General features: G+C 28.7%; 1 protein-coding gene across 2 annotated transcripts in view; it reads left to right on the top strand.

The window, feature by feature from the left end:
- The window catches only part of LOC124362905 (cubilin-like), a 277291-nt gene that overhangs the window by 205021 nt on the left and 56773 nt on the right, over nucleotides 1-15497 (top strand). The window lies entirely within an intron of this gene.

Consider the following 15497-nt stretch of genomic DNA (forward strand, 5'->3'; position numbering starts at 1 on the left):
CATCATACATAAAAAACTTATAGTAAAGTTGGTTAGTGAATGTCATATATATATATATATATATATATATATATATATATATATATATATATTATATATATATATATATATATATAATATATATATAAATATAATATTAATATATTTGACATAATCAAAAACTCTTACACTCTATATGCATTTCGTGGATTTGAAATACCTCTAACTATAGTAGTTCTCTCCCTACGGACTTCCAAAGTTAATCTTACGAGAGTATTTATGTTCAGTTATAAGTGGCTGATTACTAAAATAGGTTTATATATATATATAAGTACAGTAGATATGAATATGCCGTTTCTAGACCACTTTCGGAGCCAACAGTAAATCAATGGAAAATGCTGTTTAAAGGACAATAAACGAATCTGTAAAATCAAACAGTAATGGAAAATACTGTTTAAATGACAATAAACGAATCTGTAAACCACGAATGAAAAATTACCGAATCTATAGCTGTTTGCTTCTACTTTCTTAAGCTGTTTTAATGTAAAATATATTGGAAATGTTGTCAAATCTGCTACGAATAAACGAAAAATCTTCGAAATCTTAATAAAATTTAATCAATTTAAAAGTTTTTTACTAAAAACATACTTTAATAAAAAATTTTTCTGCTAAATGGCAAACATGAACTCACCAAAGTCTCTAAAATTTCTAGCGTTTAAAAAGTGCAACAAAGATGAATTCAACGAATTACCAAAACATTTTATAGAACTGTTGATACCGTCTTCGACACTTTCCGATACAGAATTCATTGAACTTGTAAATTCTTTTGCAGAAAGAACGTATGATGGAGGGTTGTTTTTTCATCATAAAGCACGAAATGTATTGGATTGTTTATTTAACTTAATTACGAAAGATATTGAAAAGAAATTAAAAAAGAAACAAACAGAGAGTTTTCATCAATATTTTATGAAATTTTCTAAATACTGTACGTTTTTCAAATACAATCAAGACTTAATTGTTGAATTCCTTAGGATTTTTTGTGAGAATCAAGATTTATCAACAAAATTCATTAAAGAGCACTATCAGATTTTTCTTATAAAATATCACTATATTTTGCGTGAAACAAAAGGTATTACTATAGATAATATTCCATGTGATTCTGATGAAGAGAGACACCAACTATGGTTATCAAAAGAGTACTATGAAGTGTACTAATGATAATCTTCTATTCTACAAAATTGATAGTAACACAGTCTTTATCTTTAATAGTCTTCTTTCCAGTAACAACCAAGTGTAATTTATCATGTTTATTCAATTCTTTAATCTTTTTTTCATCCAAAACATTCAAAAGTCTGTTCGGTAAGTGTACTTTATAATCTTCCAACTCAGCAATTATTGTAAACCCGAATTTATCTTTTATTTTCTCCAAATTCAAAATTTTGTATTTCTTATTTTCTTCTAATTTATTCAACTTCTTATATTCTTTAAACTTGAATTCACCAACCGTGTTCAACTCTTTCAAGAACTCCATTTAGATAGAAAAAATTTAAAGACGGAAAAAATGAAATTTGCTAACAATCACTTGAGAAGTTGAGGGAATTGCCAACATCTTCATTGTTTGACGAGGTTCATTATTTATCTTTTCCAAGTGTACTATAAAATCATCGAGGATTTCTGGCTTAAAATCGTAGTCAAATTCAACATCCAGATAATGAAAAAATACAGGTAATATCTTTTCATAATAAACGTGTGTATCGATACCTACAAACCTAATGTATTCTTTGAAAAGGAAAATAATTTTTTCAATGGTTCTAAGAGATAAGTAAAAATTTTTATTCTGTTTTCTAAATTCTGTAACAAATTTTGTTTGTTTTTTACCTCCATATTGCAATTTTGTAAGCAGATTATTCAAATGTGTTAGTTTATTTCAAAATTTCTTAGGTTTAGGTCTTTTGTACAAAATTAAATTACAATCTCTTCAAACTAAATATCTTTTATCAATAATTTCTCCTCTATTATAACACTTGTAACAGTTGGCATTATACTCTTCCATTTAAACAGAAAGATTTTTTGTTATAAATGGAGATTATGGAACTAACTCTGCCGAGATATAAATTTTTCAACGCAAATGTTTATGTTTATATTTTAACTACCGAGATAAAAAGAAATGATTTTATTTTATTATTCAACTATTTAGGATATTTTGTCTATGATTATAAAGATTATTACGGAAGAAATCGAGATTTTTCATCAGCGAAAGAGTATATTTTTGAAGTTTTAGAAGGAATGAAAGAGAATAATATGAACATCATCAATTATTGTTAAAGACAAAATGAATGATTGTGTCTTTGGTGTAGTGTTGTTAGTGTGCGTGTTTGCGCTATGGGGAATCACATCACATTCAACTTCTACGGTGTCTATTGTTTAGAGACTTGGCCCTGCACTGCTACTGTCCAACCAAGCTAGGAGCTGTAATTCGGGTCTTAGACTCTGGATTTTTTTTTTCCCAAGTCTCAATTTTCTTTGGTAACTACTGTGTAGAAGTTGATGGAGAGATACAATTAGGGAATTTGTGTCGGGTGTTTTGTAAGTGTAATGTTGTATTAATGAACGATGTGAATGATGAATGTAATGAACGAATTAAGGAAGAGAAGGAATTAAGGAAGAGAAGGAATTAAGGAAGAGAAGGAATTAAGGAATGAAGTGGAAAGGTGAGGAAGCAAATGGCGCGCCAACCACAGTTGTCATTACTCGGCTTGTTCTATAGTCATTATACTATAGCCACTCGTGTAAAGACTTGTCCCCAACCACTGAACGACAACCATGTCTTCCTCAATAAAAAGCGCGCCTGAAGCTCTGGGATTTGAACCCAGAACCTCAGGCTTTGAAGGCAAGGGTCTTACCAACTGAGCTACAGAGAGTCTCGAAAGTTATAAGCTATATCTCTGCTATATAAGTTGTTCGCACTTTTACAATTAGGAGTGCTAGTTTACAAGTTTATTAATAATTTTATATTTCAAAAACCACTCAACCGATTTTAATGAAATTTGGTACACATATAGTAAATACTTAACTCTTTCGACGTAACTTATCCATAAGGGTGAAATCATCCCCTATTTCTTAATATTCATAAAAAAAATAAATAAAAAAAAACAGTAGCAGTCGTGGGACTGCCGATAGAAGTGAAAACGGAACTATTAAGTTGAGAGTAATTAAAACTATATGCAAAAATTATATGAAATTTTTTTATGTTTTATTTATTAGTTACATATGATGGGTTAAACAAATCATGAACAAAATATAAATACAAAGTGGTTGAAAAAATAATTAATACACAATTATCTTAACAATATCTTAATAAAAAGTTCAATGCAATCATTATACTTGTTGTAATTGCTCAATATTAATAGTTAGTTAAACATAGAATACAAGTGAGTAAACACCGAGTGAACAACAGTGAGTTGAACACCGTTGTAAATAATACAGTTATTGCTACGGATAAAGTATATAATTGCAATAACAATTAAACCCACAATATTTTTAAAACTAATAAATTAGTTAAATTAACTTGGTTCTTTCGTAAAGGTATTTTTATTGCACAATAAACTAATTTATTGAGTTAATACGGTATCAGTGAGCCAATGCGCCAACTACAGTTCCGGCAGAAACGTTCACTCATCACTTCATACGCTACTACAGGCTAAACTAAACTTCCAATAAAAAAATGATAAATTACAAAAAAAATATTCATCTATTTTCACACAACTTTCTCGCTGACAAATTTTGTCTGACCAAAAAATAAAAATACGGTATCAGTGAGCCAATGCGCCAACTACAGTTCCGGCAGAAACGTTCACTCATCACTTCATACGCTACTACAGGCTAAACTAAACTTCCAATAAAAAAATGATAAATTACAAAAAAAATATTCATCTATTTTCACACAACTTTCTCGCTGACAAATTTTGTCTGACCAAAAAATAAAAATACGGTATCAGTGAGCCAATGCGCCAACTACAGTTCCGGCAGAAACGTTCACTCATCACTTCATACGCTACTACAGGCTAAACTTCCAATAAAAAAAGGATAAATTACAAAAAAATATTCATCTATTTTCACACAACTTTCTCGCTGACAAATTTTGTCTGACCAAAAAATAAAAATACGGTATCAGTGAGCCAATGCGCCAACTACAGTTCCGGCAGAAACGTTCACTCATCACTTCATACGCTACTACAGGCTGAACTAAACTTCCAATAAAAAAAGGATAAATTACAAAAAAAATATTCATCTATTTTCACACAACTTTCTCGCTGACAAATTTTGTCTGACCAAAAAATAAAAATACGGTATCAGTGAACCAATGCGCCAACTACAGTTCCGGCAGAAACGTTCACTCATCACTTCATACGCTACTACAGGCTAAACTAAACTTCCAATAAAAAAATGATAAATTACAAAAAAAATATTCATCTATTTTCACACAACTTTCTCGCTGACAAATTTTGTCTGACCAAAAAATAAAAAAAATCCTCGCTTACTACTTTTTTCTTGTCATTGTAAACGCTATGTAAAATGTAAACAATAATCAAAATTATTTCGAAATTTTTTTAATATTTAAAAATGTAACCTATAGATTGCCAATATTAAGAGCTTTAATTAATTTGACGTATCTTACAGAATTGTACGACATTGGCTTCACTTTTAAATCGCGAGAGGAAGCCGTAAAGGTCACTGATTTTCGCAGTCTGTTTTCATACTCCGCCGGGACAGTTTTAACACAGCGAGACTGACTTTTTCATGCAGGTTAGTAGTCCGCGGCCAAGTCTACGGTTAAAAAACACAGCGAGACTGACTTTTTCATGCAGGTTAGTATCATTAGCATGTCGGTGACGCGAACCGAGGATTTTACCCTCTACCAAAACGCTCAACGCGCCTAAAGAAGTTTTCACTTCAAAAATTATCAGAAAAATCTGAAACTTCAAAAACAAGCGAGTTCTACTTAAAATTTCATGAAAATAACAAAAATTTCAAAATCTACCCCAATCATCCCTTATCTTTAAACTCTTATATCTCGAGGACTATTGGAGCTTTTTTGATGAAATTTGGTATATAGGATCAGTAAATATTAAAGTACTTTTTAAAATCATCACTTCTGGTCCATGACCTTGAAATAGATTTTTCCTTATATCATCTCTATTTTTCAATATTTCTTTATATAATTTAAATTCAATGTCTTTATCAATGTCTTTAACAATTCTGTAAAGTTTTAAAATTATCCGATGAATAATAGCGAAAATAATGCGATTTTTACTGAATTTCTCTAATATCGTTCTTAATCACATCATAGGCTAAAAATTTCTCAGAAACCACAACCACATAACAAATCGCGTTTGTAACAGCTTTTTGAAAATCCATATTGATAATTATATCGTTCTTTGAACCAGAAATATTTGTCAAACTCTTTGTTGTGTCAATGACATAAATAGGTCTATTCGCTAAAAATTCTTTAGGATTGTAATACATTTCCTTATTATTACAGTAAACTTTCTTAAAATCTTGATACCTACATCTGATACATGATTCTGAAAAGACCTCCTGAAATGTTTAAATTTTGTAATTCATGTGGATAGTAAGAACCGTTCAATTTTACTCTGATATTTTTTGCATTCAAACTATCAAACTTTAAAGGATTTTTTTCTTGATTATTCTGTCTATCTGTTTGAAAACCAATGATAACGAACTTGGGATTGAAAATATTTCTATAAATATTTGTGATATCGAACGAATAAGTTGTTCCGGAAATACCTTTTTGTTCAATACATTGCCAATCTAGAAAATTAAACATAATGTTTTGACTTTTTGTAATTTCATCAATCAACCTAATTTTACTCGTGGTTTTATAATCAATCATTGGAACTCTAATAAAAAAATCTGTAATTGTTATTTTTCCATCAACAGGCATAACATTTCCAGTTGCAGTCTTCAGAATCACATCATCGTCTTCTGCTCTTATAAAACTTAGATAAAATCCTCCTTTATAGATCGGAATAGTAACATTTTCAAAAAATCCTAATCCAAAATGAGATAAATTTCTAGCTGCTTCAAAAACACCAAATTTAAAATCTGATTCAAAGCCATTAGAAGTTTGAGAAATAACATCACTTTTTGAATACGAAATAGTTCCTTTAATTGTGCTTAATTGGCCACAGTTTTCGACTTCTTCTATCAATTTATTGTGTTTTTTTACTTCAATCTTAGAAAATAAAAATGGTATAAAATTATCGATTAATCTAACATTATCAGTTCCAAGATATGCTTGACCATCTTGTTTTGTTAAAGTTCCAGAAATATAAAACTGGAAGTTAGACGAGCAAAAATTATCTCCAAAATCAATATTAAACTCAGTTCTTTTATTCGGTTCATTCAAATGTTGTTTACTAATTGGATTGAAATTTTTAAACTCCGCCCTTTCAATATCACTAGCATACTTTCTGTAGTCCGCCATTTATTAAGAAAAAATTTATAAATTTTAAACATCATGTATAAGAAAGATATCATTTTTTCATCAATCTAATGTACGTTTTTATAAGAAAAGATATAAATTTTAATAAAATAATTATAAAGATTAGAGTCATTTATTAATGATCAACTTCGTCATATTCGGGATTCTCTTCCTTAAATTTTGCGATCTCGGTCACATATTTCAATAAAATTTGCACAGGATAGTAACCGCTATCTATAATATTGTTCCAATCAACTGTATCTTTATTTTCATCCAAAAACTTTATACTCAAGTGTTGATAGAGACAAAGAACAGACATATGATCTTTTAATTGATAATGTATATTTTCTTGAATGAACTCTGATGATAAAGTTTGATATTTAGCAATGTTATATCAATTCAATTTGTTTACGTATAATCTCATCATATCTTCGGATAATTCATATTTTTGAGAAATATCATCCCAATGTTCTTTTTTCAAATCTCTTTCGTGTTGCATTATAAAAAGATCGAAAGCACTTTAATGTCCCGCCATCTCTATTTATTAAGAAAAAATTTCAAAATCAAGTTTTTATAAATTGGCTCTTTTTAGTGTTACATTCAGCACATTTTCCAGATATTCTCTTAACTCCATTGATGTTTGCATAGTAGTTTATATAATTTGTTGCAGTTTTTTCTTTACATCTCACACAGTATATGAGCGCCATTTATATAAGGAAAATTAGTCATCATAGCCGCCTAATCCATTAAATCTGTTATCAATATTTTCAAAAGTTTTATTAACATCTTCTTTAAATGTATTAAAGTTTTCTTCTAGTTTATTTACTTTATCGAGATATAAAGAGTATTGATCATCTATTCTTACAAGTAATTCATTATTATGTTTTACTTTCTCATTGAAACGTGTACCAAAATTTTCCAAAAAGTTTGTTATTTTTTCATTACTTTCGTCACAATTTTCTATAGATCTTTTACTTCTTTCTTCAAGTTTTTCATAGACTTCTGTTGTAAAATCTTTAACATATTGTTTATGATTCTCGTAATTTTTGTTTAGTTCATTAAACATTTTAATATGATCTTCTAATTGAATCATTACAACAACATCAAACGGATAAATTCCCTTACTAACGCTGCTAAGTCTTTTTCCTTTAAAATCTAAGGCATTTTTAACATTCGGATTATGTAAATCAACAATATCGATGTTTTCTGATAATTTTAGAGGTTTTAAAATTTGTTCTTTAACAACAAACATCATGTTTGTCAATACCAGGTCGAACACCGACAATTCTTTTTTTATTAGCCAAACTAACATAATTCTTTTCAACTTTGATCGCTTCAGTAATTTTATCAGCTTTTTCGATATGAGACATTAAATTGGTAAATAATTTTTTTACACCATCATCAACTTCTTTTTCCAATGTTTTTATTTTATCAGCAACTTCATTTGAACTCATGAAATTTGCAAGTTTGTTATCATATTCTGCTTTAAAATCTTCAATTTCGACAGCAAACATATCTGAATCTGGAAGGTTTTGTAATAAATTTTCTAACTTGTTATCAAACTCATTTCTCAAACTATCAAAATTCAAACTATTATCTACATTTTGAATACTTTCTGTTTTAATTTGTGTTCCAAATACGTCAAAAATATTTTGTGAATCCATATTTATTAAGTAATAATTTGTTAACAACTTCTTTAAAATCTTTACCATCACTCAGTTCATTCAAAACAAAAACACATAAATGACCACAAATTGGGGGATCTTTATAATCTTGAATCTGAGAATCATTGTAGTAGACGCTTGATTTTTTCAAATATTGGATCAATTCTCTCGGTGGTTTGTCCTCAATTCTTCCATACGAATCAAAATAAAACGCAATCTTATCATTTTTATAATAGCAAATCCAATGCGTTCCACTTCCCATTATCGAGTCTAAATTCACAATTCCACACTCAAATTTCTTAACTTTTTCAGGTAATGTATCTCTCATGAAGATTCCTCTAAAACGTTTAATATTTTTGCAGATTTCTTCCAATTCCCCGAATGTTAATGGTTTAAATTTTTTTTTCAATGTTTGATTTCACGTAATTCAAAGTTTTTTCATCTAATCCAGATCCTGTAACATCTTCCAACTCTTTATCTAACCAATTTAAAATGTTTCGAACAATAGGAATCACGTCTTTTTTAACGATTGGAGCAGCTTTATGAACATAAGGAACAACATTTTTAACAACTGGAATATTTTCTCTAAAATCTAATAAATCTTTCAAAAGTCCACCATTTTTAAGTTCTTTCAACTGATTATAAGAAAATTCTATTCTGACGCCTTTATCGTTTTTCTTGTGTTTTTCGAGTTTATTGTACTGTCTATTTGTTAAAAATATCTTATCTTCGCCATTTTTTAGTTGATCTATTTTAAATTGAATACTAACGGGTATTTTCTTCTTAAAAGCGGATTTTATATTTTCTTTCTGGGTTTTGCTGAAATTTACGTTCACCTCCATTTATATAGTTAAAATTTCAAGTTCTCTTCGATTCCCATTCCTAGTTTTCTCTTCAAAAACATTGCTCCAGCTGTTGGAAGCGCAACAAATCTTTCACCTAAACTAGCATCTTTTGATAAAAATCTATCCATTGCTTTATCTTGCAAAACTTTATCTGCTATATGTCTGGAATTTGTGTGTCTATGTTTTGCATAAAAAATATCGTGTTCCATAGCAGCTTGATCTAATTTATTTATACCAGGATCTCCTCTTTTTAGTCTTTTTTCGAGTTTTGTGCCAGGTCCCAGATACTGATAAGTTGGTACGTGTAATTCAAAAGATAAATTGTTGATAAAATCATTCAAAAGTCCACTACCTTCAATCATAGATGAACTTACTGCCGGCAAAATTCGTTTTAAATATTTAATTCCATCAGGTTTTTTAATCATTTCATCAAGTTTGTTCGAAATAAAATCTTTAATCGCTTTCTTTTCATTCAAAAAATTGTTGTTTCCAGCCTTTTCTTGAGCATAAATATAATTAATAATTCCATCAAGTTTTGTCAAATCGTCGATATATCTGTACTCAATCTTATTATCACTGTATTTTCTTACACCTGATCCTTCGATTCGTTTTTCCCAAATTCGTTTAATTAATTTCATATATTTTTTACCTCTACTTGACTTAGGTTTTTTAGTGGATAGATCATTATTTTTGTAAATTGAGTCAGATTCCCATAAAATTTCTGTATACTTTTTCAAATCTTCTTCAGAATATAAATTATCTTTTGGAGCGTCATTGTCTATTAATAATCTCCATAAATCTTGAGTTCCTTCATATGTTTTTTCATTAATAATGATATCATTATGCTCAAAATTCACGGGCAAATTTCCAATCATAAAACTTTTCTTTTTTCTATCCCAATACAAACCAAATTTATCATCCTTTGCTCTAGGAAGGAATTTTTTACCAATTTCACCAATTATTATATCCGTTGTTCCAGGACTTATTGGTTCAACTATGGTAGAGTCTTCAGTGATTCGAGGTCTAAATGGTGTAGAAGATGGTAATTTTGGCAATTCAAATTCTTCTACTTCAGATTCTGGAATCGAAATATTAGCAAATTGTCGTACAACTGGAACCAAATTCATCAAATTTTGATTATCGCTTAAAACATTTTCAATTTTACCTTCAACATTTTTAATTGCAGAAGTTACAGGTTGATTAATTTTTTGAAGAAATTCTTGTTCTTTTTCATCAATTCGAATCTGTTCTTTAAATTCTTTGATTAATTTCTTTTCAATTTGATCAAGTTTTTTCGCTTCTTCAGAAGTTACGTTCGCCATTTAATTAGAAAAATTTTGAAACGTGGAACGTAAAAACGTGAACACGAACGTGGACCGTAAAAACGTGAACGTAAAACCGTGAACGTGAACGTGGAACGTAAAAACGTGAACGTAAAACCGTGAACGTGGAACGTGAAAACGTACGAGATTATTACACGTTTATATTAGAAAATTTATTCAAATATTTACCATTTTTAGGCTTCAAAGTTAGATTAATAGTTAAAAATCCATAGTCTTCTTTCCAAATTTTATCACATAATTCATTAAAGTGGTTAAAACTCATATCAGATCCCACATAATTGTTGTAAATCTTTCTCGAATAGTGATCGTCTTGCTTAAAAACACACAACATATTCGAATTATTTCTAATAACTTGTTTATCAACCTTTGAAAAGCATTGGGAAAGATAGATACAAGATACGTTTTTGTGACGAGACATTACGAAATATTCCTTAATAACGTCCTGATTTTCCAAAATACAATCATCAAAAACGATTAACGAATTGGGTTTACATTCGCTTAACGGAACTATGTCCTCAGAAGCATTATAAAAATGTGATATTTCTTTGCTTAAGTTCCTCTCAATATTTTTGAATCTTTGTTGTAATTTTTTGTATGCGTCTTGTTCTAAAGATTTACTAAAAACATACAAATTGGAATAAGGAATCAACCTATTGTAGATAAAATTTAATAATAAAGTTGTTTTTCCACATCCACTTGAACCAACAATATTAACAATCTGATTGGTTGATCTTTCTTATTTTCTTCAAACATTTGAAGTTTTATCTGATCTTTTTGCTTTAAAAATTTCACCATTTAAATAGCGAAAATGAAGCTGTTCAAGTTGACTTCAGAAAGCTCTAAATTAGTTTTAAACTTGGAACATCCTATTCATTTAGAGGAAGAATCAAATTATTTCATTGGTTTAAGCGGTTTTTATTCTGACAATTTTGTAATAAATATTGGTGAAAGTTATCCTTATTGTATAGGATTTAGTGAGAAGAACATAACAAAATATTATGGTTTAAACAAAGGATATTATACCTTCGATTAAATAAAAAATTCCCTTCAAAATTATCTGAAAACATTCAAACAATCAGATAAATCTTTAAACTTTGACGAAAACAAGTTTGAAATGCAAAAAAATTATCTCTCTAATAAAATTCAAATAAAATCACCAGTAAGAATAATGTTTTCAGCAATTATTGTAGATTTGTTAGGGTTTGTTCAAGAAACTATTGAGCCAAATCAGGTATATTTAGGAAATAAAACGCCAAAATTTAGACCGTTCGATGTAATTGAAGTGCACTGCAATCTCGTTGAACCTAGTTTTGAAAATCATACCGAACATTTACACAAAGAATCTGAAATTTTGCACACATTTTTCCCAAATGTTGCTTATGGATCAAAAATCAGTGAAAAACCGAATGAAATCAATTATATTCTAATTAGAAAAAAAATTAAAAGAATTCAAAAAATCGTTCTAACTATACAAGACTCTGAGGGAAATTTATTAAATAATGAGAGTAAAACAACAATATATTTAAGATTGTCGAAAGAAAGATGAAGCAACGGACATGAATCAAGGGGAGCTATTGAATAGCTTACCTTCAAACTTTCAAAACAACACTATTTTCATTAATGAATCTGGACATTATTCTCGAAATAAAAATTACTAGTTAAATTTCTTTTCTATCTAAATGGAGTCAGTTGTAGACCTACTCAATAATCAACTTATATTCAATAATAAAGACATTGTAACGATTGTAGACGAAAACAATGTAATCTGGTTTAAGGTTAAAGATGTTTGTGAAATATTAGGTTATGAAAAAACAAAAAACGCAATTAAATTAAATGTTGATGATGATGACAAAATTCAATATTTTTACTTAAAAAACAAGGGGCTATTTGAATGGCCCCTTAACATTCTTCATCCTGACACTGTTTTTATCAATGAATCTGGACTTTATTCTTTAATTTTGAGATCACATAAAAAAGAGGCAAAAATCTTCAAAAATTGGGTTACAAAAGAAGTTTTGCCAAGTATTCGTAAATTTGGTGAGTACAAACTTGAAAACAAGATTAAATATTTAGAGGACGAAGTTAAACACTTGCAAATTAAAGATGAAATAAAAACGGAAATAATCGCAAAACAAAGTGTAAAAATTGACTTAATGAAACCAGACCTTGTTTGTAAAGATTTTGATAAGAAAAAACACCATGTTTTTGTATTAATTAAGAAGAATCACATGTGGAAATATCCTTATTACGTTATCAGAGCTCAAAAGAGAGAAATACCGAAAAGATTGAAAGAACTTGAAATTGATTACCCAGAAATGGAAATTTTATTAAGACATGGAGATCCAAATAGTATAAATCTCTACAACCAAATGAAAGAATCTTTGAATATTTCATACAACGGAAATCATTTTACTACAAATATGGCAGAATCTCGACTGATTTATAGAATATCTAAATTACACGATGAAAATGTTTCTAAATTTTACTAAAAACTCTCATTTATTATATTTCTTTTGTAAATGTTTAGCATAACTAGGTAACCATTGTAGAATTTTTTTTTCATATTCACAAGGCGTTTCGTTTTTATAACTTTCGCTGAAAATTTTTTTAGCACAATCTTTGCAAAAAGCATCTTTTCTATCTATACTATACTGCCAGTTATTAAATTCAGAAATATTTTTAATTTCTTTACAAAAGTAACACTTTTTCTCTTCTAAAGTTAATTTGTCCATTTTATCATATAATTCCTTAATTCCTTATAATTCCATCATGATCCTTACAATAACAGTACAATCCGTCTTTTCTATTCTCTTCCTTATAAAATTCTTGACACTTTGTACATTTCTTTACACACTCCATTTAGATAGAAAAAATTATTACACGATGAAAATGTTTCTAAATTTTATTAAACTCTCGAATTATGATATTTTGTCTGTAAATGTTTTTGAAGATGAGGTAATCATTGAATGATTCGTCCACACTCGCAAAGAGTCGGTTTCTTTTGACTTTTTTGAATATTTCTTTTAGCACAATCCTTACAAAAAGCTTGTTTTTTATCTTTACTATAATGCCAGTTGTGAAATTCTGAAATATTCTTAATTTCTTTACAAACGCAACATTTTTTCTCTTCTAACGTTAATTTTTCTATTTTTTCGTATAATTCTCTCTCATATTTACTACGACAATCCTTACACATAGACCCTAATCCTTCTTTTTTATTCTTATTTTTATAAAAAGCTTCAAAATCTTTAAATTCTTGACACTGTGTACATTTCTTTTGAGACTCCATTTATATAGAAAAAATTATAGCTTTGACTTTCTCTTTTCATATTCATAAAACTTTCCGGTTATTTCTTCATTATTTAAATCTTTTATACTATAAGTTACAGGATCTGTGTTATTAATATGATAAATCACAAAGATTTCTCTTGACCAATTGTTCTTATATTTGTTTGAAAATGTTTGTTTTTTACTAACAATTCTTACATGATCATTGACTTTAAATTTAGTTTTCGTGTGAATTTCTGGTGGAACATACTTAAAAACCGTCTCTAATAACTCCTTTTCAGCATCCTTATCCATGTCTTTGGGCTTCATTTTGATCGTGCTGTGAACTGTATCGTTATAATTGTTTACGATTTTTTGAAGAATATCGATCCATTTAAAGTTTTTATTAATCTCAAAAATTACTTTCATTCTCTCATTTTGAGTTCTGTTATATCTCTTTACAATACTTGATTTCTCTTCGTTTTCAGTATGATAAATCTTAATGTTGTATTTTCTCAAAACATCATTAAATTCTTTATTTTTAAACTATAAACCCTTATCTGTATGAAGTAGGTTTGGAGGTTTGTGATTGATCCTTATGGCATCTTTTACTATATCTTCGAAAGCTTTTGAAACATCCTTCCCGTTTTTTCTTTTGATAGCTCTTGACCAAGCATATTTTGAGAAAGTATCAATAACATTTAACATATACTTAAATCCATCATTTTGATCTGAATAGTTAGACATTATAACTAAATCTGCTGCCCATAAATCGTCAATTCCTAAAGTTATAATTTTTCTCTTTTTAAACTTTTTTCGTACTGGTGCATGAATTTCTCTAGCTTCAATCTCTATTTCTTCTTTATTCTTCAATTCTTTCTTTACTTGTTTTTCATAAGGATTCTTTATAAATTTACTCTTATTTGTCTTACATTTTGAACATTTTGCTGCAATTCTATACAATCCGTTTTGAGTTTGAACAATTTTAGAATCTATATTTTTCGTTTTTTTCTTACATTTGTGGCAGTGAATTAAATCATCTTCCATTTATATATCAAAGTTTCCAACTTTGTTTAACTCTTCTAATATATCTGTTTTAATTTTGCCTTTATATCCATACGGTACTGTATCGATCTTATTTTCTAGGACAATTCTCTTATCATCTTTAGGCGTTCAGTGCTAACTTGTTTATAGTAACGGTGTACAACTCATGTTTATAGCTTTTGATTACTGTCATCTCCCTAAATTCTTCTTTATCTTCGAACAAACATCTCTTCAAGTTTTCGATATTTATTGTTTTATTTACAACGCTTTTCTTAATTCCTTTGCATCTTACTGGATTTTTGTCTAGATACTTGTATGAGTTTTTAAAGTGGAGGAGGCTGTGTACGACGACCCGTGAGAACGGAAACGTCTAACGATGATGATGATGATGATGACTTGTATGAGTACATTTTCGATCTCAAACCACAAAATTCTTCTAAAACTTCGCTATTTAACTCATCTTTGAATTTCCCTATTACCTTCTTATTTTTAGTAGTGAAACATTCGTGATCTTTTGGATAATCGCTCGTATCAAAGTCATCTATATTTTCTTTAATAATTTTAAAAGGATCTCGTTTCAATTCTAGGAAATAACTGTCTGTATCCATGTAACACAGATTCAAATCTAGGTCAAACTTCTTTAATTTATCGTAATAAAACTCGTACATTAACAATTTTGATAGGTCAAGAACTTAAAATCCAATATAGATTGGTTTGTTAAATTTAACCTTTTGTTTGTACATGTGACTCGCTATACAGTTGTCGTCAAAGATATTGAAACATTTGAAGTTCGTTTCTTGGCCTGTTTCATTGAAAATTCTTCATTTCCTAGTTTGATATCACATCTATT

Source organism: Homalodisca vitripennis, chromosome 1 (genome assembly GCF_021130785.1).
Source record: "Homalodisca vitripennis isolate AUS2020 chromosome 1, UT_GWSS_2.1, whole genome shotgun sequence".
NCBI classification, from domain to species: domain Eukaryota; kingdom Metazoa; phylum Arthropoda; class Insecta; order Hemiptera; family Cicadellidae; genus Homalodisca; species Homalodisca vitripennis.